General features: G+C 46.1%; 1 protein-coding gene across 3 annotated transcripts in view; it reads right to left on the bottom strand.

The window, feature by feature from the left end:
- LOC141221874 (contactin-associated protein-like 5) overlaps nucleotides 1-22,920 on the bottom strand; it is a 1,265,469-nt gene that overhangs the window by 78,569 nt on the left and 1,163,980 nt on the right. The window lies entirely within an intron of this gene.

Here is a 22,920-nt window from a genome sequence, read left to right on the forward strand (position 1 = left end):
GTGCAGCTCTGGGGTAATACACCTGGTATACTCGAGATTCGTTCAGATAAGTATTTAATTATTATGTACACAATGACTCCACCAACAGAGTGGACACAACTCTGGGGTATAACACAAGATATACTCAGGATCAAAAAAGGATATGTATCACAAGATAATATACACAGTTACTCCACCTGTAGAATATGTTACGCACGTGGTTGTGAAACCACTGTGCCGAGGTCTGGAGAGAGCCTAGAGGGGCGTAAATAAGCAAACACCTGGTTCCTCCCTAGTGCCCCTGATGGTGTGATTAGACTTGAACCCAGGTGGACGCCAAATGCTACTCTAGTACAGACCCTGGAGCCGCAGCAGCTGGCCCCCAAGGGACAGGGAAGCAGGAATGGCCAGGAACTGTATAACCGTGGAATGTGCAACTGGTAGAGAGGACAGGTACTGGATCGGGTAGACTGAGTGGACTTGGTTGCTGGATCACAGGTGCTGGTTCAGACTGAGCAGGTGAAGTTAGCTGCACCAGACCAGACGAATCAGGATCAGGACTAGGCACAGGCAGTACAGGAACAGCAGGACAGACCAGATCAGGTGCAGACAGGGTCAGTTAACAGGATGGACAGGAAAGGATACAAAGAGCACAGGTACAGGGACCTTACAACTAGGTAGCAGGAAACTCACTGATACTAACATTGCTATGGCACCTCCCATTTGCGGAAGGTGCTTTATATACCCAATGTTTTCCAGATATTGGCTGGGGACATTTTTTCAGAAGCGCTTGGGGCCCCTTTAAGAAGAAGGAAGCGCACATGCCCTAAGCATTCTCCCAGGAGGCCTGCATGCCATGCGCAGGTCCTGGGAGGAGATAGATGCTGGGAGAGTACTGGAAGAGTGGCTACTGGGAGAAAATGATCTTGCATCTTTCTTGTAGCCGCTCGCTTCCAGTCATTGAGGCAGTGCAGGGAGCAGTTACAGTTAGCGAAGACTGTAACTATTGTAAGGCAGTGTTGTTCACATCGTGCAGAAACTGAGGCAGTGACCTAAGCAAGTCCAAAATAAACAGCTTTTATTCAGGAACTCACGGGTAAACAGAAAGTCCTCCGGTTCGCAGCCGGGTTAACATGAGTCCATAAACAACGGTTGCCGGGGGCAACGGCCGCATCGGGCCGCTCAGAGCCTGACAGGTGCAGGGTCTTCCCAGGCGGTGGTTCAGCCACACTCAATCCTGCTGAGCTTTCCTGCTATGCTCCTAGCAGGTTGCAACATAGAACAACACTAATCCTTAGTGCAGGGTTTTAAAGGACCTGTGGCAAGAGCCACTGGAAAACCCGGGTTGGAGGGAGGAGGCCGCCCCACTTCCTCCTGTGACCTCCTCCAAGAAATGAAGGCCCTGCCGGGTTTTACTTACTCTGCCTTAGCCAGATAGCCTGACCAGGTCAATGCTCACCTTCATTCCTGCATTGCAGCCGCAGGTGAGTTTGTGACTGCAATGCACTCCAATGGATTTAATAGGTCTCTGTACACATTCTGGGGGATATATAACGTCCCTCGTATACGATCCCGGTCACTGCCTCACACTATGTAACTATGTTAGCCAATCAATGAAAGTGTTGGGTAATGATTACAGCCTCATTATAACAAAATAGTAAGAGGTGAAACAATAGGAATGTATATATATATGGAAGCTGTCCGTGGTGGTTGTCCGTCTCTGGAGACTTGTCTCTAGTTGATGAGTCTTGTGAATTTACAGAATTAATGTTACCATGAGATTTTATCATTTTATTTATTCATCACAGAAAATTTGCTTTTCATATCAGTTTCTTCAGGGGGACAAATTAAAGCCAGCGGCAATGTTCTATATTATGAGATATATTGCAAATTGAATTTTTGAGCTTGATATACAGTACATTCACAGGAACTGATCTTGTTTTCAATTATTTTTCACAATAATTACATGTCTGCCGGGTGATTTACGTTCTCCTGTGGTTTCCATGAGTGAAGAATAATTATTTAGGATCATAGTAAAACCATAACGTAATTATCTGCATACTGTATTGCTTCAGAATTAGCTCCTGTCTTTATTATAGTACAATTAAATCGCCTCTTGTCCAGTTTTTCGATGCTGCTTTTACAGAAACGTTTGAAAACTATATAAATTAAATGTTTTTTTTTGCTTTTGTGTTAGTTTTATTGTTTTTAATTAATTTATACCTGAGCCGTTTGTATTTTCAAATGAGATTTCTGCATTGTTGGGATCTAATTATGTTTTACTGTTAATGTGAGATTTGCTAACTCATAAATGTGTTTGCCTGTTCTTGCTTTTGCTTCAGTTGGTCTTAGATTCAGTTTTCTTCATTCATTTTGAAATTTCGCAATTTTCACACTTTCAATTTTAATATGCTTAAACCAGTTAGTCATGCTGTACAAAATAATTAATAAATAACATTTCCCATATGTCTGCTTTACATTTGCATCATTTTTCAAACATCATTTTATTTTGTTAAGATGCTAGAAGGGTTAAAAGTTTGAACCCCCAGGTACCTAATATGATAACATTAGGTTGTCATATTGAAATTTTACATTTTTTTCACAAAAATGTTGCTTTAGCCTTAGGTTTTTACTATTTCATGAGGAAACACTATAAAAAATAACCTTATAATTTGTTACCCACGTTTATTTAACTATTTTCTTTACTTTAATTAAGTTTGGTAATGAAGAGGCCTGACATAACCAAACAAAAGAGCTAGGTGTCAGCTGGTCCCATTCACCCAATCTTCATTAGCATTTCTATTCATGTAATTTATGCGACTGCTGTGAGCTGTTAATTTTAGCCTGGGAAGGTGCCATTAGGCAAACATTTTCCCTGGCCATAATTAACATTTTACAGCGGGTTCCTTAGCCACTACAGCCCCTGATCAGCATTCAGCAGCGCTTTGGACACAGCGTATTTATGTTGCCTCCAAAACGCCGTCTTTTAATGCCGCACTTTTGTTGTCGGTACATGTGAATCCACTGCATATAATGACACTTCAATCGGTCAAAATCTGCAGCAGAGACTAGCGTGTTCGCTACAGAAATTGACATGCTGCGGGTGAGTTTGGGTACGTGACCATGGTGAGGAGCCACTGCAGGTTTGACGCTGTGTGTTTACACAGTATAAAACCCGCAGTGTCCAGATGTTACAGCATAGTGGATGGGATCTCTAGAAATCCCATATCCACTATGTGTGCATCAGAGGCTGCGACTCACTGGTGGACACTGATATGCAGCACGCCTTTCAGGACCGCAGCATGTCAAATTCTCTTGCGGATTCGCTAGTCTGAGCAACAGAAATTTGACCACTAGAAAGTATTAAATCCGGAAAATATGCATGGTTCAGTGAACACATCTGAATTTAGCTGCGTTCAATAGAATGCAACATTTTGGATGCAGAATAAATGGGGTGGGCTCCTGCATCATTTTTATAACCAGCAGAGGAAAGCCCACCGCTGAGAGCTGATATTAGTAGCTGCGGAAAGGGCCATTAGCCAAAAAAGTTCCCTGGCTATTAATATCAGCCCACAGCTGTTTTTTTTAGCCTTTACTGGCTAGATTACAGGGGGACCCCAGAAAATAATTGACATGGGATCCCCTAATAAAATCTAACCAGCAAAGGTTAAGCTAGACAGCTGCTGGCTGATATTAATAGCCAGGGAAGGGACCATCGATACTAGCCCCCTCCATGGCTATTAATATCAGCCCTCAGCAGTCCTAGAAATGGTGCATCCATAAGATGTGCCAAATCTGGTACTTAGCCTCGCTCTTCCCACTGTCCTGTAGCGGTGGCAGTGGGGTAATGTGGTTGGGGTTCACGTCAGCCTTGTATTGGCGGCTGACGTGAAGCCCAGGTTAGTAGTGGACGCCCTCATTACTAACCGCGTAGTAAAATCGTCGCCGCCTTTTCAATAAAAGACGTGGCCAGAATAAAGTATTTTAATGAAATAAAACACTCTTGGTTCTTCAATTTTTCGTATTACATGCCTCCGCGAAGCTCTCGATCTCCTGAAAAAAAATTAAACAAACATATTCCTCACTTGTCCGCCGTCAAGGACGCAGTCCACTCACCACCAACGAGTGTCCCCTGACGATCTGGGTCACTTCTATAGCAGTGACATCAGCCATCACTGATGTCACTGCTGTAGAAGGCAGCAATGTATACTGACAGGGGTGTAAAATAACCCCCGGTCAGTATACATGCTGCTGCAGGAGGTCACTGGGGTTGATCAGCTGATGACACCGTGGGAACACGTGACCATCAGCTGATCACTGCCGGAACTTATCAGCTGATGGTCATGTGACCATCAGCTGATTCGTGACGTCACTGCAGGTCCTGGCAGCTCAGTACACTGCGGGGCGCATTTCTATCACCTGTATGGCCATAGTAGTGGTCTGATATCGCCCAGGGGGGTGACAGATTCCCTTTAAAAAGCAGCGCTAAGTATTAAGGTGTAACATACCTGGCGGCGTCCTTGCATAGTGGTCTATCTCCCACTGTGCAAGAGCGCGCACTTGATCTCCAGTCCAGAATGTCTCTCTGGCTTCCCTCCATGCTGTCTGTTTGCCTCTGTGTCTGCTGCTTAAGGGCGGCGCCCGATCACTTCCTGCTTTTTGTACCTGCTGCAGGCACACCCCTTGTGCGTCCTCAGCCTATTGCTGTCTGTCACCTGGTATTTAAACCAGCTGCTCCAATTAACCCATGCCTGAGCATCTTGCCCTGTCAGTTGGCTTTTGTCTCTGACATGCCAGGTCCTGTCTATGTTACCTGTCTTGCAGTATCTGTTCCCATGTCTGTACTGTGTCCTATCTGTGTACCTTAACCTGCAGTCTGTACTCGTTCCTTGCCTGTTCGTTCCGCCTTCCTGGAGGCTGTATTTCCAGGCCAGTCTGAACACGCTCCTTGCCTGTTCGTCCCGCCTCTCTGGGGGCCGTATTCCCAGACCCGCTCCTGTATCCCGCTGCAGTGTCGGTCTCCTCCGTACACTCAGTTCCAGTCTGAACTCTCTCCTATCTTTTACCTGTTTTTTCTCTATGTCCGTTCCTTTCCTTTTTCTGCAGAGTCTGAACTCGTACCTAACTCCTGCTCGTTGTCACTGTACTTCCGTTTGTGAGTTTGTGGTCCACTCGCTACTTCTCTGCAAGTACCCTGTGGGTATCTGGTTCTGCCTTTCCCTTCTAGTCTGTTCCGTGTGAAGAGAGCCCTGCTCCCTCTGCGTCTGCGGTTTTCGTTTTGCTCAGCTCTGTCCGCCGCGTCTGCGGTTTTCGCTTTGCTCAGCTCTGTCCACCGCGTCTGCGGTTTTCGCTTTGCTCAGCTCTGTCCGCCGCGTCTGCGGTTTTCGCTTTGCTCAGCTCTGTCCGCCGCGTCTGCGGTTTTCACTTTGCTCAGCTCTGTCCGCCGCGTCTGCGGTTTTCGCTTTGCTCAGCTCTGTCCGCCGCGTCTGCGGTTTTCGCCTTGCTCAGCTCTGTCCACCGCGTCTGCGGTTTTCGCTTTGCTCAGCTCTGTCCACCGCGTCTGCGGTTTTCGCTTTGCTCAGCTCTGTCAGCCGCGTCTGCGGTTTTCGTATTGCTCAGCTCTGTCCGCCGCGTCTGCGGTTTTTCGCTTTGCTCAGCTCTGTCCGCCCCGTCTGCGGTTTTTCGCTTTGCTCAGCTCTGTCCGCCGCGTCTGCGGTTTTCGCTTTGCTCAGCTCTGTCCGCCGCGTCTGCGGTTTTCGCTTTGCTCAGCTCTGTCCGCCGCGTCTGCGGTTTTCGCTTTGCTCAGCTCTGTCCACCGCGTCTTCGGTTTCGAATTTGTCTCCCAGTCTTTACTGGACCCTACCCAGCCTGCGCTCTAGTCTGCCTGTTCCTGTATTCCCCGGTGTGGGTCAACAGCCGTGTCCGGAGTCTGACCTGGAGTAGACCCTGGTTCCTCTGCTCGGTTCCTCCCTGGTGCACTGGCGTCGTATCCCGTCGTGCGACCTTGGTCGGATCGGGCACATACTTAGTTATGCCCCTCCAGGCACTCTCCGGTTCATGGCACAGTGGAATCACTACATAAACACGCACACGCCAGTTAGTTCGGGCGTGTGCATTACAGCATGCTCAGGCCATGGTTCCCGTTGAGCCCCACGGCCTTCGCTCTCTGAGATGTTTTCCAGCGAATACGTGCATTAAAAATAAATAAATACATTTTTTTTTTTCCTTAGCTGAGTTCCAGGCGAATTACGCACCCGTCCAGATGGATCTATCAGCTCTCGTTCCTGCGGATCCGCCACGTTACTATGGGGATCTAAGACAGAGTCGTGCATTTGTGGAGCAATGCATGCTACACTTCAAGTTCTACCCTCTATGTTTTCCCACAGATCGGGTTAAGGTGGGATTCATGATGTCTTACCTAGTGGGTAATGCCTTGAATTGGATCATTCCCCTATGGGACGCACAGGATCCTATCGTCCTAGACATAATGGCCTTCCTGGTGGCCTTTCTAATGGTCTTCGATGATCCTAACCCGGAGGCTCCTGCTGAAGCTTCACTTCCCAGTATCCCGGAGCAGCCCCGATGGGTAATGTGTGTGGGTAGCGCAATAGTCCTCCAGCCCAATGAGACTACTGCCCACCCAGAATCCTCACAGGGTGACTACACTCTCCGGAATACTTCTCCCAACCTCAAGAGGCAGTCCAGACGTGCTAGACGTAGAGTCAAGCCGTCACACCAGGGTCTGTCCTCCCTGAGACCTCCTGACCCCAACCTTGAAGTCCCTACTGAAGCTTCATCTCCCTGTATCCCGGAGAAACCCCAACGGGTAATGTGCGTGGGTAGTGCACCAGTTCTCCTGCCCGAAGAGACTGCTGCCCACCCAGTATTCACACCGGAGGACCCCCTGTTGCCTTCTGAATCCCCCGGGATACCACTTGAGGACAACTGGAGAGAGACTTCCCTATACCCTGCACCTGATACCTCGCCCGCTTCGTCCAGTGAGTCCGACCTAGTGTTCTCCGAAGCAGAGGTTACCCCTGAGTCTCTACACCCCTCCGATCAGGCGGAGGATCTCGAGTTGTCTCCTGAACCCTTCGGGGTGCTACCTGGTAGCGAATGGACAGAGACTTTCCTATACTCGGTACCTGATACCTTGGCTGCTTCATCCAGTGAGTCCAACCTAGTGTACTCTGAAGCAGAGGTTACCCATGAGTCTCTTCACCCCTCCGACCTGGCGGAGGACCTCCAGTTGTCTCCTGAGCCCTTCGGGGTGCTACCTGGTAGCGAAAGGACAGAGACTCTCCTATACTCTGTACCTGATACCTTGCTCGCTTCGTCCAGTGAGTCCCACCTAGTGTACTCCGAAGCAGAGGTTACTCCCGAGTCTCTACACCCCTCCGACCAGGCGGAGGACCTCCAGTTGTCTCTAGAACCCTTCGGGGTGCCACCTGGTGGTGAATGGACAGAGACTTTCCTATATCCTGGATCTGATACCTCGCTTGCTTCGTCCAGTGAGTCCGACCTAGTGTACTCTGAAGCAGAGGTTACCCATGAGTCTCTACACCCCTCTGACCAGGCGGAGGACTTCCAGTTGTCTCCAGAACCCTTCGGGGTGCTACCTGGTGGTGAATGGACAGAGACTTTCCAATACTCGGTACCCGATACCTCGCCTGCTTCGTCCAGTGACTCCGACCTAGTGTACTCTGAAGCAGATGTTTTCCCCGAGCCTCTGCACTCTTCTGACCCGGCAGAGGACCACCAGTTGTTTCCTGACTCCTCCGGGGTACCACCAGATAACAAAGAGACAGTGGCTTTTTCTCACCCCTTACCTGATAACCCGTCTATTTCTTCCTGTAAATTTGACAAGATGTACCTCGAAGCAGAGGTTATCCCCGAGTCTCTACACCCCTCCGACCAGGCGGAGGACCTCCAGTTGTCTCCTGAACCCTTCGGGGTGCTACCTGATAGCGAATGGACTGAGACTTTCCTATACTCGGTACCTGTTACCTCGGCCGCTTATTCCAGTGAGTCCGACCTAGTGTACTCCGAAGCAGAGGTTATTCCCGAGTCTCTACACCCCTCCGACCAGGCGGAGGACCTCCAGTTGTCTCCTGAATCCTTCGGAGTGCTACCTGATAGCGAATGGACTGAGACTCTCCTATACTCGGTACCTGTTACCTCGGCCGCTTCTTCCAGTGAGTCCGACTTAGTGTACTCCGAAGCGGAGGTTATCCCTGAGTCTCTACACCCCTCCAACCAGGCGGAGGAGCTCCAGTTGTCTCCTGAACCCTTCGGGGTGCTACTTGATAACGAATGGACAGGTACTTTCCGATACTCGGTACCTGATACCTCGCCCGCTTCATCTAGCGAGTCCGACCTAGCGTACTCCGAAGCAGAGGTTACCCCTGAGTCTCTGCACTATTCTGACCCGGCGGAGGACCCCCAGTTGTTTCCTGAATCCTCCTGGGTACCACCAGATAACAAGGTAACAGGGACTTTTCTACACCTTGTACCTGATACCTCGCCCATTTCATCCTGTGAGCTTGACAAGATGTACCCCGAAGCAGAGGTTACCCCCGAGTCTCTGCACCCCTCCAACCCGGCGGAGGACTTCCAGTTGTCTCCTGAACCCTCTGGGGTGCTACCTGATAATAAGTGGAGAGAGACTTCCCTGTGTGCTGGTCCTGATACTCCACCCGTTTCGTCTGTTGCTGAGGATGGCTGGATAGGAGGTAGCATCCTAGCTAACCAGATGAGACCAGTTTCTCCAGTGGACAGTGGAAGTGATCTCCTTGAAGTGAAGGATTGGCCCTCGAATTCCCTGCGGAACATTCTGGCAGGCCTGAAGAAGAGGGGGCGTAAAGGGGGGGGTACTGTAACATAGCTGGCAGCGTCCTTGCATAGTGGTCTATCTCCCACTGTGCAAGAGCGCGCACTTGATCTCCAGTCCAGAATGTCTCTCTGGCTTCCCTCCATGCTGTCTGTTTGCCTCTGTGTCTGCTGCTTAAGGGCGGCGCCCGATCACTTCCTGCTTTTTGTATCTGCTGCAGGCACACCCCTTGTGCGTCCTCAGCCTATTGCTGTCTGTCACCTGGTATTTAAACCAGCTGCTCCAATTAACCCATGCCTGAGCATCTTGCCCTGTCAGTTGGCTTTTGTCTCTGACATGCCAGGTCCTGTCTATGTTACCTGTCTTGCAGTATCTGTTCCCATGTCTGTACTGTGTCCTATCTGTGTACCTTAACCTGCAGTCTGTACTCGTTCCTTGCCTGTTCGTTCCGCCTTCCTGGAGGCTGTATTTCCAGGCCAGTCTGAACACGCTCCTTGCCTGTTCGTCCCGCCTCTCTGGGGGCCGTATTCCCAGACCCGCTCCTGTATCCCGCTGCAGTGTCGGTCTCCTCCGTACACTCAGTTCCAGTCTGAACTCTCTCCTATCTTTTACCTGTTTTTTCTCTATGTCCGTTCCTTTCCTTTTTCTGCAGAGTCTGAACTCGTACCTAACTCCTGCTCGTTGTCACTGTACTTCCGTTTGTGAGTTTGTGGTCCACTCGCTACTTCTCTGCAAGTACCCTGTCGGTATCTGGTTCTGCCTTTCCCTTCTAGTCTGTTCCGTGTGAACAGAGCCCTGCTCCCTCTGCGTCTGCGGTTTTCGCTTTGCTCAGCTCTGTCCGCCGCGTCTGCGGTTTTCGCTTTGCTCAGCTCTGTCCACCGCGTCTGCGGTTTTCGCTTTGCTCAGCTCTGTCCGCCGCGTCTGCGGTTTTTGCTTTGCTCAGCTCTGTCCGCCGCGTCTGCGGTTTTCGCTTTGCTCAGCTCTGTCCGCCGCGTCTGCGGTTTTCGCTTTGCTCAGCTCTGTCCACCGCGTCTGTGGTTTTCGCTTTGCTAAGCTCTGTCCGCCGCGTCTGCGGTTTTCGCTTTGCTCAGCTCTGTCCGCCGCGTCTGCGGTTTTTTGCTTTGCTCAGCTCTGTCCGCCGCGTCTGCGGTTTTTCGCTTTGCTCAGCTCTGTCCGCCGCGTCTGCGGTTTTCGTTTTGCTCAGCTCTGTCCGCCGCGTCTTCGGTTTTCGCTTTGCTCAGCTCTGTCCGCCGCGTCTTCGGTTTTTGCTCTGCTCAGCTCTGTCCGCCGCGTCTGTGGTTTTCGCTTTGCTCAGCTCTGTCCGCCGCGTCTGCGGTTTTCGCTTTGCTCAGCTCTGTCCACCGCGTCTGCGGTTTCGAATTTGTCTCCCAGTCTTTACTGGACCCTACCTAGCCTGCGCTCTAGTCTGCCTGTTTCTGTATTCCCCGGTGTGGGTCAACAGCCGTGTCGGGAGTCTGACCTGGAGTAGACCCTGGTTCCTCTGCTCGGTTCCTCCCTGGTGCACTGGCGTCGTATGCCGTTGTGTGACCTTGGTCGGATCGGGCAGATACTTAGTTATGCCCCTCCATGCACTCTCCGGTTCATGGCACAGTGGGATCACTACATAAACACGCACACGCCAGTTAGTTCGGGCGTGTGCATTACATAAGGCCCCTTAATGACTGCTGTTTAAAGGTTAATTCAAAAAATTAGGCAGTGTTTATAAAACTATACAAACAATATTACAAAGGGGAGAAGACAATACAGTACATGCAATCACATTAAAAAAAAAGTATAAACAAAAGAACATTTCTTGACCTGATGCCACAGGAATGGCGTAGATCTTAGTGGAGTGGAGCACTGCAATTGCAAAATGGTGCAGTCCTACAGCACTGAACAATGGCAATAATTCAGAATCTGCTTTTGTCGGATAAGATTTTCCTTGTTGACTTTAATTGGGGCTGGTAAATGGGATGCAGATCAGATCTAAAAAATTTTGAGATCCCCAACCTTAATGATATATGCCCCCATGGAAGTCCCAGGTAGGAGATATTAATGCCTTGTTTTCGATCATGATTTGACCTTTTGATAGATATAAAACAAGGTATATATGACGTTCTCCATCTGCTGATATTAATTCGGGACTGATCAGCAGACTACACTGTAATGCAAGTTTATGCATTGCATTCGTCCCAGGGCCACAATGCTAAAAATATGTCTCCCATAACTATGTGACCTATGCATGTTACAAATAAAAAAACAATATTTATAACTGGTATCCAGAGCCAAAGCATCTGTTTTCAAAGCCCTGTGTTGATTTTGAAGATCAGAAGAGTTATCCACACAGGGGACTAAAGTCTCACCTCCCTGCTTCTTGTACAGACTTTATGTCTGTTCTCCATCAAATAACCTACCTCAATTACATGTCCATAGCAGGGGGTTGTAGAACAAAAAGAGGTCAGAACTCTTTTTTTTTCCATTTACAATGAGCGGTAGCTCTTTTTCCAATTTTCAATTTATAATAACGTCATGCTTCCATACTTAATATGAGGGTGACAGGTCTCCTCTCAAGAGGTGGTTTTAGAGAGTGGTCCTATTTGACATTACATTTATGGCAGTGATCATACCCAAATGTCCAAGAAGGGATTCTGTTACTGCATTCATACCATAGTTTACAAGCTTTAAATAAAAGTTCCTTCGCTCTCCCCAGTATTCTTAAATTCACATTACTTATCATTATTCATAAGTTTGCCTCAAGTGTTTTGCAACTTTCATTAACGAGTTCATAGATATTCTGTGATTCTCTAGGCAGCTGGATATGGAGCCGGGTCCTCTCCATGGACGTAATCAACACCTGAACAGTGCACTTTACAATACAGATATTAACGATGCACGGGGCACATTTAGCCCTTGCTCCTAGTAACAATTATTATGTTTTCCCTGATTTCCAAAGCAATAGATCCTCTCATTACCTCTTCAGTTAAGCACAAAACACTTCATACATAAGAAGGAGGTTTTATTTTCACTGTAGAATACACAGATGCATTAACTCGTTATGATTCATAAACTTTCCTAATTCAAAATTTAAGACTAGAACTACATTATATCTTTAGGCTGAAGTTCCAAAGTGACATGTTATCGTATACATTTTTAGGCAAATCTAGAGAAGCGCTCTATTTTTTTGCATGGATGAACAGTTTTATAAAGTCCCTTTAAGGATATGTTTAGGGCTGTATATGGGGCAGTATGATTCACTGTATTGGTGGTAAGCCTTGTAGCTTTTGATCACCTTTTAATTTATAATCTGTACAAATTTATGTATAATATTGGTGCCATAAAAAAATTATAAATTAAAAAAGTAAATGAGTACTGGCATATAATACATTGCCATATGGTCTATTGGGGTGAATGAAGATACAAGTAGTAGTTAGTTGCAAGGATAGACAAAAAAAAGACCATTATCAGGGACTCAGGAACACTGAACAATGATGTTTGCTAATATGTTGATTACGCATTATACCAGACCATGCAGTTTGTTGATTTGTGTTGATTTGTATTGTTTAGGTATTTATAGTTTATCCGTCAATTTTTGCAAGACAACATTGGGGGATAAACTGTGGATGCTCAAGTAATGCGAGTTAATATCATTATCCCTTTCCTCCTGACCTATGGATGATGTCTTGAAGGACAATTGTGAACTATATAAGGGGGATATGCCTCTGTATTGAGGTGTCTTCTACAAAACCACAACCAGGAACATTCTACGTGACAGCTCTACAGGACACCATGCATCCATCAAGAGGGACATAGATTTGGATTCCACAGGGTGCCAGCTTAAGGGATCACAGCTCTGGCTGGAGGAATACAGATCTGCTCCATTGATTACCAAAGAACCCATGTATTCATTTGGGGAAGCTAGGATAGTGACCCTCCGATCACCTCACCCAGGGATATGGTTAGGGAAACCAGGTTGGGACTCTCCGGTTACTTGGTCCCATTAAGATGTTTAGGGTAGCCAGGTTGGGACTCTCCGATCACCTGGAACCCATGGAGATGTTTGGAGTAGCCAGGTTGGGACACTCTGATAGCCTGGAACCTATAGATATGTTTGGTTTAGCCAGGTTGGGACCCTCCAGTCACCTGGAACCAATGGATATGTTTGGAGAAGCCAGGTTGGGACCCTCCGGTATTCTGACACCAAGGTGAAGTTTAGAGAAGCCAGGTTGGGACCCTCCCATCACCTTGTCACATACCTCAATGGACCTAAGCTTGTCGTTACCTCCTCTCTGTGGGTGCCTGCCAAAAGTGGGGTGCCACAGGTGGGGGTAGTCAGCCCTGGAAGCCTCGAAGTTGCAGTGGCTTTAATCTCAGCGAGTCCGCGGAAGGGTGAGACTCTGTAATTTTGCACCACCATGTGTATTTGCTGGAACTGTTCTATATGTTATTATCTGGTGGGTGGTTCAATTTAGTATTGCCACACTGTTTTACTCTCACCCTGTGTTGTCTGAGTAGTATTCTGCCCACGGGAGACCCCGTGTCTCCAGAGGGTCCATTTAAGGTTGTTACTAAGTCTTGTAAGTTAGTAACCAGGGAAGTAGAAAGTGAGTAGCGAATACCACAACCTCCACCAAACGATGGTAGAGTGTGCAGGTGTCAAAAATTGTCTTAATTTTTACTATTCCTATGCCCATAAATCTTCTCTCTAAGTCTATGTGCATCACTGAAGACAGAAAGGATAACATACAGTCATGGCTGAAAGTGTTGGTACCCTTGAAATTGTTCCAGAAAATTAAGTATTTCTCCCAGAAAATTATTACAATTACACGTTTTGTTATATATGTTTATTTCCTTTGTGTGTATTGGAACAACAGAAAAAAAGGCAAATTTGACAGAATTTCACACAAAACCCCAAAAATCGTCTGGACAAAATTGTTGGCATCCTTCCTAAATTGTGGGTAAACAACTTTGTTTCAAGCATGTGATGCTCGTTCAAACTCACCTGTGGCAAGTAACAGGTGTGGGTAAAATTTAAATCACACCTGAAACCAGATAAAAAGGGGAGAAACTGACTCAATCTTTTCATTTTGTGTCTGAGTCACATCCACCCAGCTGGCTGGAGACACAGGTTGCTGGCATCATCGGAAGGGGAATGGGGATGGTGGCTGCGTCATTGCTGCACATGCGGCATTCCCGTCGGTCACGTCCTCCCACAAGACCATCTCCCGACATGGCTCCCTGGGCTCAGCACAGGAGCCCCGCTGGGGACCCTCCAGGCCGGGCGCTTGGAAAGAAGCATGTGAGTAAGCCCCAGGCTGGGAGGAATACATCTGCCAGGCTGAGTACATTGGCGGTTAGCAGGCCTCAGCCCGCAACGGGGGTAGAGCTTTCACATGCCGAGACTACTGGGATTCATGATGTCATGGCGGGTCACTATGGCGATGCTCCGGTCTGGTGGCCCACCGCTTCCTCTCCTGATGACTGTCAGATGTCCCTGGATGGCCAGCAAACTGGCGATGTCAGGAATTCTGTTGCCTTCTACAGTTTGGCCACTAGTGGCTGCTATTGTTCACTTTAATAATTGTGCCGCAGTTTCGCTCCTTAACACTGGAGGCTGCTGTTGTGTTCTACATTTGCCCTTTTCCAAGATGGCAGATTCTGAATCTTTGGAATCCATCTTGTTTCCTGTTTGGCCCTACTGAAAGCCACATGGATCTCTCATTCATTGCTTGAGTATTATGTCTAGCTGTTAGCTAAGCTTCAGTCTCCAGCTCCTGAAAATTTTTACCCAGTCTGTTCTAATTTATCTATGGATTGTTTCCTACAACTCCTTGCTATCTACAAGAAATTTTACTACCGCTTGCTGTTCCTGTGACTACTGGTTTCCAGCAGTACTACGCCAGGATCGTAAGAGGCGATAATTTTTTCCCTGGGGGGTTACTGGCCCATATGGGAAGCCCTCATAGAAATTTCCCATCCATAATGTCGGTGCCAGGCAGCGTTCTAAAGATGCTATAGCCAGGAGGTGTATCAGACGGTGGGCTGTTCACCGCTGGGTCATCTGCCCAACTGCAGCTTGCTGGTTCACCTTCAGCTTTTTCATCAGTCCCTTCCAGCGTTCTATGGCCTCTTAGGGCTCAGGCGATTCGGTTCATCATAGCCCCAGTGTTCGGATCTCAGGCAGCTGGGGGTTCAGCAGGAATACTCGGTGAGGCAGATGGACGCTTGGATTCAGGATCTTCGGCAGGAGGGATCACAGCTACTTTGCAGCCCGGTGAGTATTATTCTTTGTTGTGTCCGTTTTCTCCTATTTTTATGTTTTCAGGAGTTGGGGTTGGTCAGGGGGTAGGCTTGTTAGCTTCAGGTCAGGGAGTTGAGGGTCGCTTAGATTTGGGCAGTGATGGAGTAAGGGACGTGCTGGCCAATGTCAGGGATCTATTTATTAGTTTGGAAGGGGTCAGGGCAACTCCTGGGCACTTGGCTGTGTAGGTCATTCCTCAACCTAGCAGGCAGAGTCGGTTTGCTTAGTAATATCGGGGTCTCAAGTCTCGTTTCTGACCCTGTGTCGATGTCAGTGCAGACTGAAAAGGAGAAGGAGTGTAGGATTCATCTTGATGACAGGGCGCATAGCGAAGTCTACGTTTGTTTTGAAGGGAAAAAATATGGAAAGAAGAGTACCTCGAAATTATTTCTATTTTACCGATGGAAAAATTTAACTTAGATTACAGTAAAAAGGAAGATAGCAAGAAGGAGGATGAGTAAAAGAGAAGATGGCGCTGGATTCCTCAAACATTTGTTAACTGGATTCAGGTGTTCGCTATTTTGGCTACCATTATAGGTGAAAAAACCCTGGAGAACTGCTCTCCCCTATTCTGCTATATGGACTCAATTGGGGAGGCTCATAGGATTTAGGGGGACAACCGTGGCTCCGCTATCCTGAGCAGTTCCGTCAACGGAAAGCTATTCGTCCCGCCATACGGTGGGATTAAAAAGACATCGGCCTTTGGATTACGGTTGATGGTTTCTACTAGATTTGGTCATTCCTTTTATGTGAGGGCCGGGGTTGCCAGCCAGTCCACTAGTAAGGTGGGAACGCAAGGGACCGGAGGCCAATCAGGGTTGCTGAGAATTCAAAAGCCGGGTTTATGCTGGCAATTCAATTAAAGCCAGTGTAAATTTGGCGAAAACTGTAAATTCAAGCATCTCTGCTCTCACTGCAGTGGTTCCTTCCACGGTGCTGCCAGATGCTTCAAAAAGAATAAGGCAAAGTCAGGTACCAGTAATACCCATGGGGGAGATGCCGGTGAAACTAATCATGATGCTCCCTTATGTAAAAATATATCCTGACAAGGAAAAGGTTGTCTGGTTTTGAGGAAGGTTTTAAAATTCTTCCTTTTTTATTTAAAATTTCCAGCGTTCCTAAGAATCTTAAATCAGCGGATCAGTATGCGGGTATGGTTTCTGAAAAGTTAGGCAAGGAAGTTGTTGTGGGTTGTATGTCGGGGCCATTTAAAGAACCTCCTTTTGCTGACCTCACGGTTTCTCCCTTGGGGATTGTACCCAAGAAAGAGCCAAATAAAGTTTCAGCTCATTCACCATCTATCTTATCCTCAGGGGATGTTGGTAAATGATGGGACTGATCCGAAGCTTTGTTCCATGGTTCATATTTTATTTGACCAGGCGGCGCATTGGGTTAGGTGTTGTGGGAGGGGAGCATTGATGACCAAAATGAACATTGAGTCCAATGACAAGTTTATTGCCTGTTCATCCAGATAGTGTTCGGTTGTTGGGCTATTATTGGGGGGGGTTGTGGATAGATGTTTACCTATGGGCTGCTCTTTATCCTGTGCGCTATTTGAAGCATTCAGTTCTTTTTTAGAATGGGTCATTCAGGATGTTTCAGTTAATGATTCAATCATCCATTACCTGGATTATTTTTTAGATATCGACCCCAGTAATTCTCCTTGTTGTGAGACCATTGTTAGGACAATTGAGTGGATGGCGGAGCGTTTTGAAGTCCCTTTAACGCCTGGTAAAATGGAGGGTCTGACTACGAGTATCCATTTTTTGGGAATTGTTATTGACTCACTGAAATGGGAATATCGGCTGCCAGAGAAGAAGGTGGCGGCTTTGAAGGATGAGGTAGCCAGGGCACAGTGGGTTAAAAAAATTCACGTTGAGGAAAGTGCAGTTGCTTCTTGGAAAGCTCAACTTTGTGTGCTGCATCATCCCTATGGATAGAGTTTTTTTCTAGAAGGTTGGTGAGTGTCACCACTGCAGTGCGAGCTCCCCATCATTACGTTCTATTATCTGCTGATCACAAAGCCGATTTGGTAGTTTGGGGGAATTTTTAGAGCAATGTAATGGCCGATCGTTGCTTATGGAAGTGGTGGAAAATTGTGAGCTTGATTTGTATACAGACTCTGTGGGTGGTTTCAATTTTGGGGCCTGCTTTAATGGTCAGTGGTGTGCAGCTAAATGACCAGAGGAGTAGTTTAGATAATACTTAGTTATAAATATTGAACTACTTAAATTTTCACCATTTTGGTGGCAGTTCATTTATGGAGACGGGAGCTGCAGTATAAGAAGGTATGTTTTAATTGTGATAATATGGGGCTAGTGTGTGCAATCAATAGCATTACTTCATCTTCCCCTCCGGTGATTCGCATACTTCGTCAGCAAGTGTTGACGTGTCTTTAAAATAAATGCTTCTGTTACAGCATCTCACGTGCCAGGCATGCAGATTCCATTGCTAATTCACTCTCTTATTTTCAGTGGGAGCTCTTTTGGCTGTTGACCCCGGAGGCAGAGGACAAAGGGCTGGATTACCCTTCGTAACGTGGTCTCCGAGCTGCGGAATCCTTGATCAGGTCTTCCTTGGCCACTGGCATGTGTGCGGCTTATCAGTCGGTATGGTGTTTATGGGAGGATTTGTTTTGACACCTTTTGGTAATAGGTTACAGGACAAGGATCTAGTAGGTGTGCTGTTGATGTGACTAAGTCAGTGAGCATCCTAGGGCTGCTCATCGGCAAAGGTTTCCCGGGTTATTGTGGCCCTGACTTTTGGTTTCAAGTTGCATGGTCAGAGTGATTTGACTAAATGTTTTTTAATTAAACAGGCATTGAAGGGTTTTCATACGGGTAGTGGTCACAAGAATAGTAGGTGCTTGGTTTAATTTGGGGTCCTGGAACAGTTAGGGGGGATATTGAGTTCTATTTGTAGTTTGGAGTTTGAGGTTTGTCTTTTTTGCTTAGCCTTTTTGTTCGCTTTCTTTGGTGCATAAAGGGTGGGGATGATTGTATTTTCTAGCAAGAAAGTTATTGGAGGAATTTTGATGATGGATGTTGTGACCACAGCGCAGTCTATAGAATCCTTGATTCGGAAATCGAAAACAGATCAAGAAGGTAAGGGGAAAATGGGTAGTTTTGGGAGCGATTTCGGAATTGGAAATGTGTCCGTTATGTTGTCTTCAGCTTTTTAAGGCCTAGTGGGGTAGACCTTTGTTGTGTGGTTCTTCTTGTCTAAATACCAGTTTATTGCAGTGTTTCAGAAGTGTTTGAAGACTTAGGGTTTAGATGCATCACGTTTTGCATCACATTCGTTTCACATTGGGACAGTGACAGAGGCAGCGGTGTGTGGTCTTAGCGCTGAAACGGTGCAGCGTATCGGGCGTTGGGAGTCCAAGCGGTATATGGTTTATATTAGGCCTCAAAAGTTTAGTTGAAAGGTTACCCCATTAGGAATTGGAAAGTGGCTGGACTTAAATGATCATTTAGTGTCATTTAAAGCTTGATTGTGCTTCGTTTGTGTTTTCGTTTCAGGTTTCGATCCTCTTTTGATTTGGATCCTGGAACAAGGCGGTAATAAGGTGGCTCAGCTTTAGGGGTATGGGTTGGAGCAAGGTGTTGCAGGAAGTGCATTGCAGCGCTCGTCTGGTTAGGGCACCTTATATTTTGGTGTTACAAGTGGGGGGTAATGACCTCGGAGTTCGTCCTTCTAGAGATTTGATTAAGGATATTAAACATGATTAGTTGTACCTTTTGGATATAATTTTCAGGTATCAATACGGTTTGGTCAGAAATCGTCCCACAAAAGTGCTGACGGAATGCTCGGTCATTTGAAAAGTTTAATAAGGTGCGGGTACAAGTGAATAGGGCAGTTTCGAATTTTGTTAATCAGAATGGGGGCATTGCTGTTTGCCATTTCGATTTGGAGAAGGGTGGAGATGATTTTTGGTTGGCATATGGTGAGCACTTGAATGCGGTAGGCAGTGACCTTTGGGTATTGGGTTGGCAAGAAGGGATTGAAAGGTACATAGCATGGGCCCATGGTCCATAGCCCGTAACATTTCACTTAAGGGTGGTCTCGGGCATTTTACGTATTCAAAGTGCCATCGTTGCGGCGGTTTGGGGGTCCTTGAAGTTGGTTCTAAACTGGTCTGGGGGAGCCATTAGGATATGGATTTCTTAATTTTGGAAAACATGGTTTTTGATCTGGTGATTTTGCGGGGGACTTATGGCAATGAAATGTTGTGTCCCTGGAAGTTTAAATGTACATTGGAACCCTTTGGGTTATGGTGCTCCCAAGCCAGTGGGGTAATGGCTGGGAGTAATTATGCTTTATGGTTTCTGTTTTTGGTAATCACAAGATTTTGGGAGCTTCAAGGACCTTACTATTATTATATCAACATTGAATTTTATTATCGGTTTGCTAAAATAAAAGGCTGCTGCTGCCAAAATTTTCCAAATTTAATTGTCATGTCTTTATTGGGACATAATACTTGGGGGAGGTTTTGGGGGTAGGTGACAATAAAGGGCCGATTAGGCGATTATCCCACCAGTAGATCGACAATACCAACGTCAAGGAGAGGCTGGAGACCAGCCAAAACCCCCCCATGGCGTGGGTGGAAGCCGACATGACAATGGGTTGGAGGGAGTGGGGGTGTTATTAGTTAGTGAGAGGTGGACCCTGAATTTAAGGGATTTATAGGGACAGGAAGGGGAGGGGTCCTGCATTATTCCCGCTCACAGGGGTCAGTAACAGTCCCACCCGCCCTCCCATGACCGCCCTCAGTGTCATGTTTTTATAGTGAAATCATACTTGGGGAAGGTTTTGGGGTAGGTGACAATACAGGATGGATTAGACGGTTATCCCACTGGTAGATCGACAATACCAGCGATTTCTCATTTTTCCAACAAAATTTACAAAAACATTTTTTTAGGGACCACATCACATTTGAAGTGACTTTGAGGGGCCTTTATGTCAGAAAATACCCAAAAGTGACACCATTCTTAGATTTGAACCCCTCAAGGTGCTCAAAACCACATTCAAGAAGTTTATTAACCCTTCAGGTGCTTCACAGGAATTTTTGGAATGTGGAAGAAAAAAATGAACATTTATTTTTTTTCCCAAAAATGTTACTTTAGACCCAATTTTTTTTATTTTCGCAATGGTAACAGGAAAACTGGACCTCAAAATTTGTTGTGCAATTTCTCCTGAGCACGCCAATATCCCATATGTGGGGGAAAACCACTGTTTGGGCGCACGGCAGGGTTCGGAAGGGAAGGAGCGCCATTTGACTTTTTGAATGTACAATTTGCTTGAACAATTAGCGGGACGTCATGTCGCATTTGGGGAGCCCCTGATGTGCCTAAACAGTGGAAATCCCCCACAGGTGACACCATTTTGGAAACTATACCCCTCAGGGAACTTATCTAGCTGTGTGTTGAGCACTCTGAGCCCCCAGGTGCTTCACAGAAGTTTATGACATTCAGCTGTAAAAATAAAACTTTCACATTTTTCCCACAAAAGTGTTTTTCAGCCCCCAGTTTTGCATTTTCAGAAGGGTACCAGAAGAAATTGCACCATGCAATTTGTTTTGCAATTTCTCTTGAGTAAGCCGATACTCCATATGTGGGAGAAAACCACTGTTTGGGTGCATGGCAGTGTTCGGAAGGGAAGGAGTCCCTGATGTACCCAAACAGTGGAAACCCCCCACAAGTGACACCATTTTTGGAACTAGACCCCTCAGGGAACTTATGTAGCTGTGTGGTGAGCACCTTGAACCCTCGGATGCTTCACAGAAGTTTGTAACATAGAGCCGTGAAAATAATAAAAATCAAACTTTTTCCACAAAAATGATCATTTAGCCCCAAATTTTTTATTTTCACAAGGGTAAGAGGAGAAATGGACTCCAAAAACTGTTGTGCAATTTCTCCTGAGTACGCCGATACCCCATATGTGGGGAAAATGCACTGTTTGGGCACTCGGCAGGGTTCAGAAGGGAAGGAGCACTGTATGACTTTTTGAATGCAAAATTGGCTGGAATTGAGAGCGGACGCCATGTCGCATTTGGAGAGCCCCTGAAGCCTCCTAAACAATGGAAACCCCTCACAAGTGACCCCATTTTGGAAACTAGACCCCTCAAGAATTTTATCAAGGTGTATAGTGAACATTTTGAACCCAGAGGTATGACATAGAATTTGATAACATTAGGTCATCATATTGAATAAGTTGTCATTAGTCTTGAGCGCAAGTGCTCGCTACTTCAATTTGCATCAGGTACTCGGGTATGCAACATGTATCACAAATGCTCGAGTCCCCGCCCCGCATGTTTCACAGTTATTTGACACCCCCAAAAAAACATGCGGAGATCGCTCGAGCAGGGCAAGCATTCTCCGCGAGGTTTCTTTGATTGTATAACAGCCGCAAAACATATGGGGCGGAGACTCGAGCATGTCACTCGAGCACTCGCGATACTTGGTGCATGCCTGAGCACCCGAAGTAAACTCAAGTAGCAAGCACTTGCGGTCAACACTAGTCGCCATATCGTCATCATTTTTTTTCTTTACTTTTGAAAAAATCCCAACCCCAACACAACCCTAGCTCCAACCCTAACACAGCCCTAACCCTAACACAACCCTAAGCCTAGCACATCCCTAACCCTAGCACAACCCTAACCCTAACACAACCCTAACACAACCCTAACCCTAGCACAACCCTATCCCTAGCACAACCCTAACCCTAGCTTTAGCACAAACCTAGCACAACCCTAATCCTAGCACAACCCTAACCCAAGCACAATCCTAACCTTAACCCTAGTACAATCCTAACCCTAGCACAACCCTAATCCAGCACAACCCTAACCTTAACCCTAGCACCTCCCTAACCCTAACCTTAGCACAACCCTAACCCTAGAGTTTATTTTTTATGCCGTTCCTTGTGCAGTATAAGTGATTAGACGACTTTATTCTTCGGGTTTGAGCGATTACAGCGATACTAGATGCATATGGGGTTTTTATGATTGACAGTTGTCACATACTAAAAAAAACTTTTTTTTGCAAAGACTAGCCATATTTTGAGAGCTATAGTTTTTCCATATTTCGGCCAACATGTGATGGCTTGTTTTTTGCAGGACAAATTGACGTTTTTATTGGTACCATTTTTGGGCAAGTGACATTTTTTGATCACTTTCTATTTCGTTTTTTGGGAGGCAGAATAACCAAAAAGCAACAATTCAGGAATTGTTTTTTTGTTTGTTTTTTATGCTGTTCTGCATGTGGTAAAATTGATAAGGCAGAGTTATTCTTCTGGTCAGTATATTTACAGCGATACTACATTTATATATTTTTTTTATGTTTTGGTGCTTTTACACAATAAAAACTATTTTATAAAAAAAATATTTTTTTGTATCGATTTAATCTGTGAGTTATAACTTTTTTATTTTTCGACTGATGGAGCTGTATTGCAGCTTGTTTTTTGCGGGACAAGATGACGTTTTCAGCGGTACCATTTTTATTTACATTCGTCTTTTCGATCGTGTTCTATTCCATTTTTTGTTTGGCGGTATGGTGATAAAGCATCGTTTTTTTGTTCAGTTTTTTTTTTTACCTTGTTCACCAAAAGGATTAACTAGTGGGACAGTATTATAGGTCAGGTCGTTCTCGATGCGGTGATACCAAATATGTATACTTTTATTGCTTGTTTTTTTTCATAATAATATTTATGGGTACAGTATACTGTATTTTATTTTTTTGGATTCTTATTTTAATTTTTTTTTTTATATTTTTACAATTTTTTTTTTCCTTTGTGATACTTTTTCTTACTTTTACAC

The sequence above is a fragment of the Phyllobates terribilis genome, unplaced genomic scaffold, assembly GCF_046119375.1.
Source record: "Phyllobates terribilis strain yellow unplaced genomic scaffold, ASM4611937v1 Scaffold_2__4_contigs__length_985480577, whole genome shotgun sequence".
In the NCBI taxonomy this organism is placed as follows: domain Eukaryota; kingdom Metazoa; phylum Chordata; class Amphibia; order Anura; family Dendrobatidae; genus Phyllobates; species Phyllobates terribilis.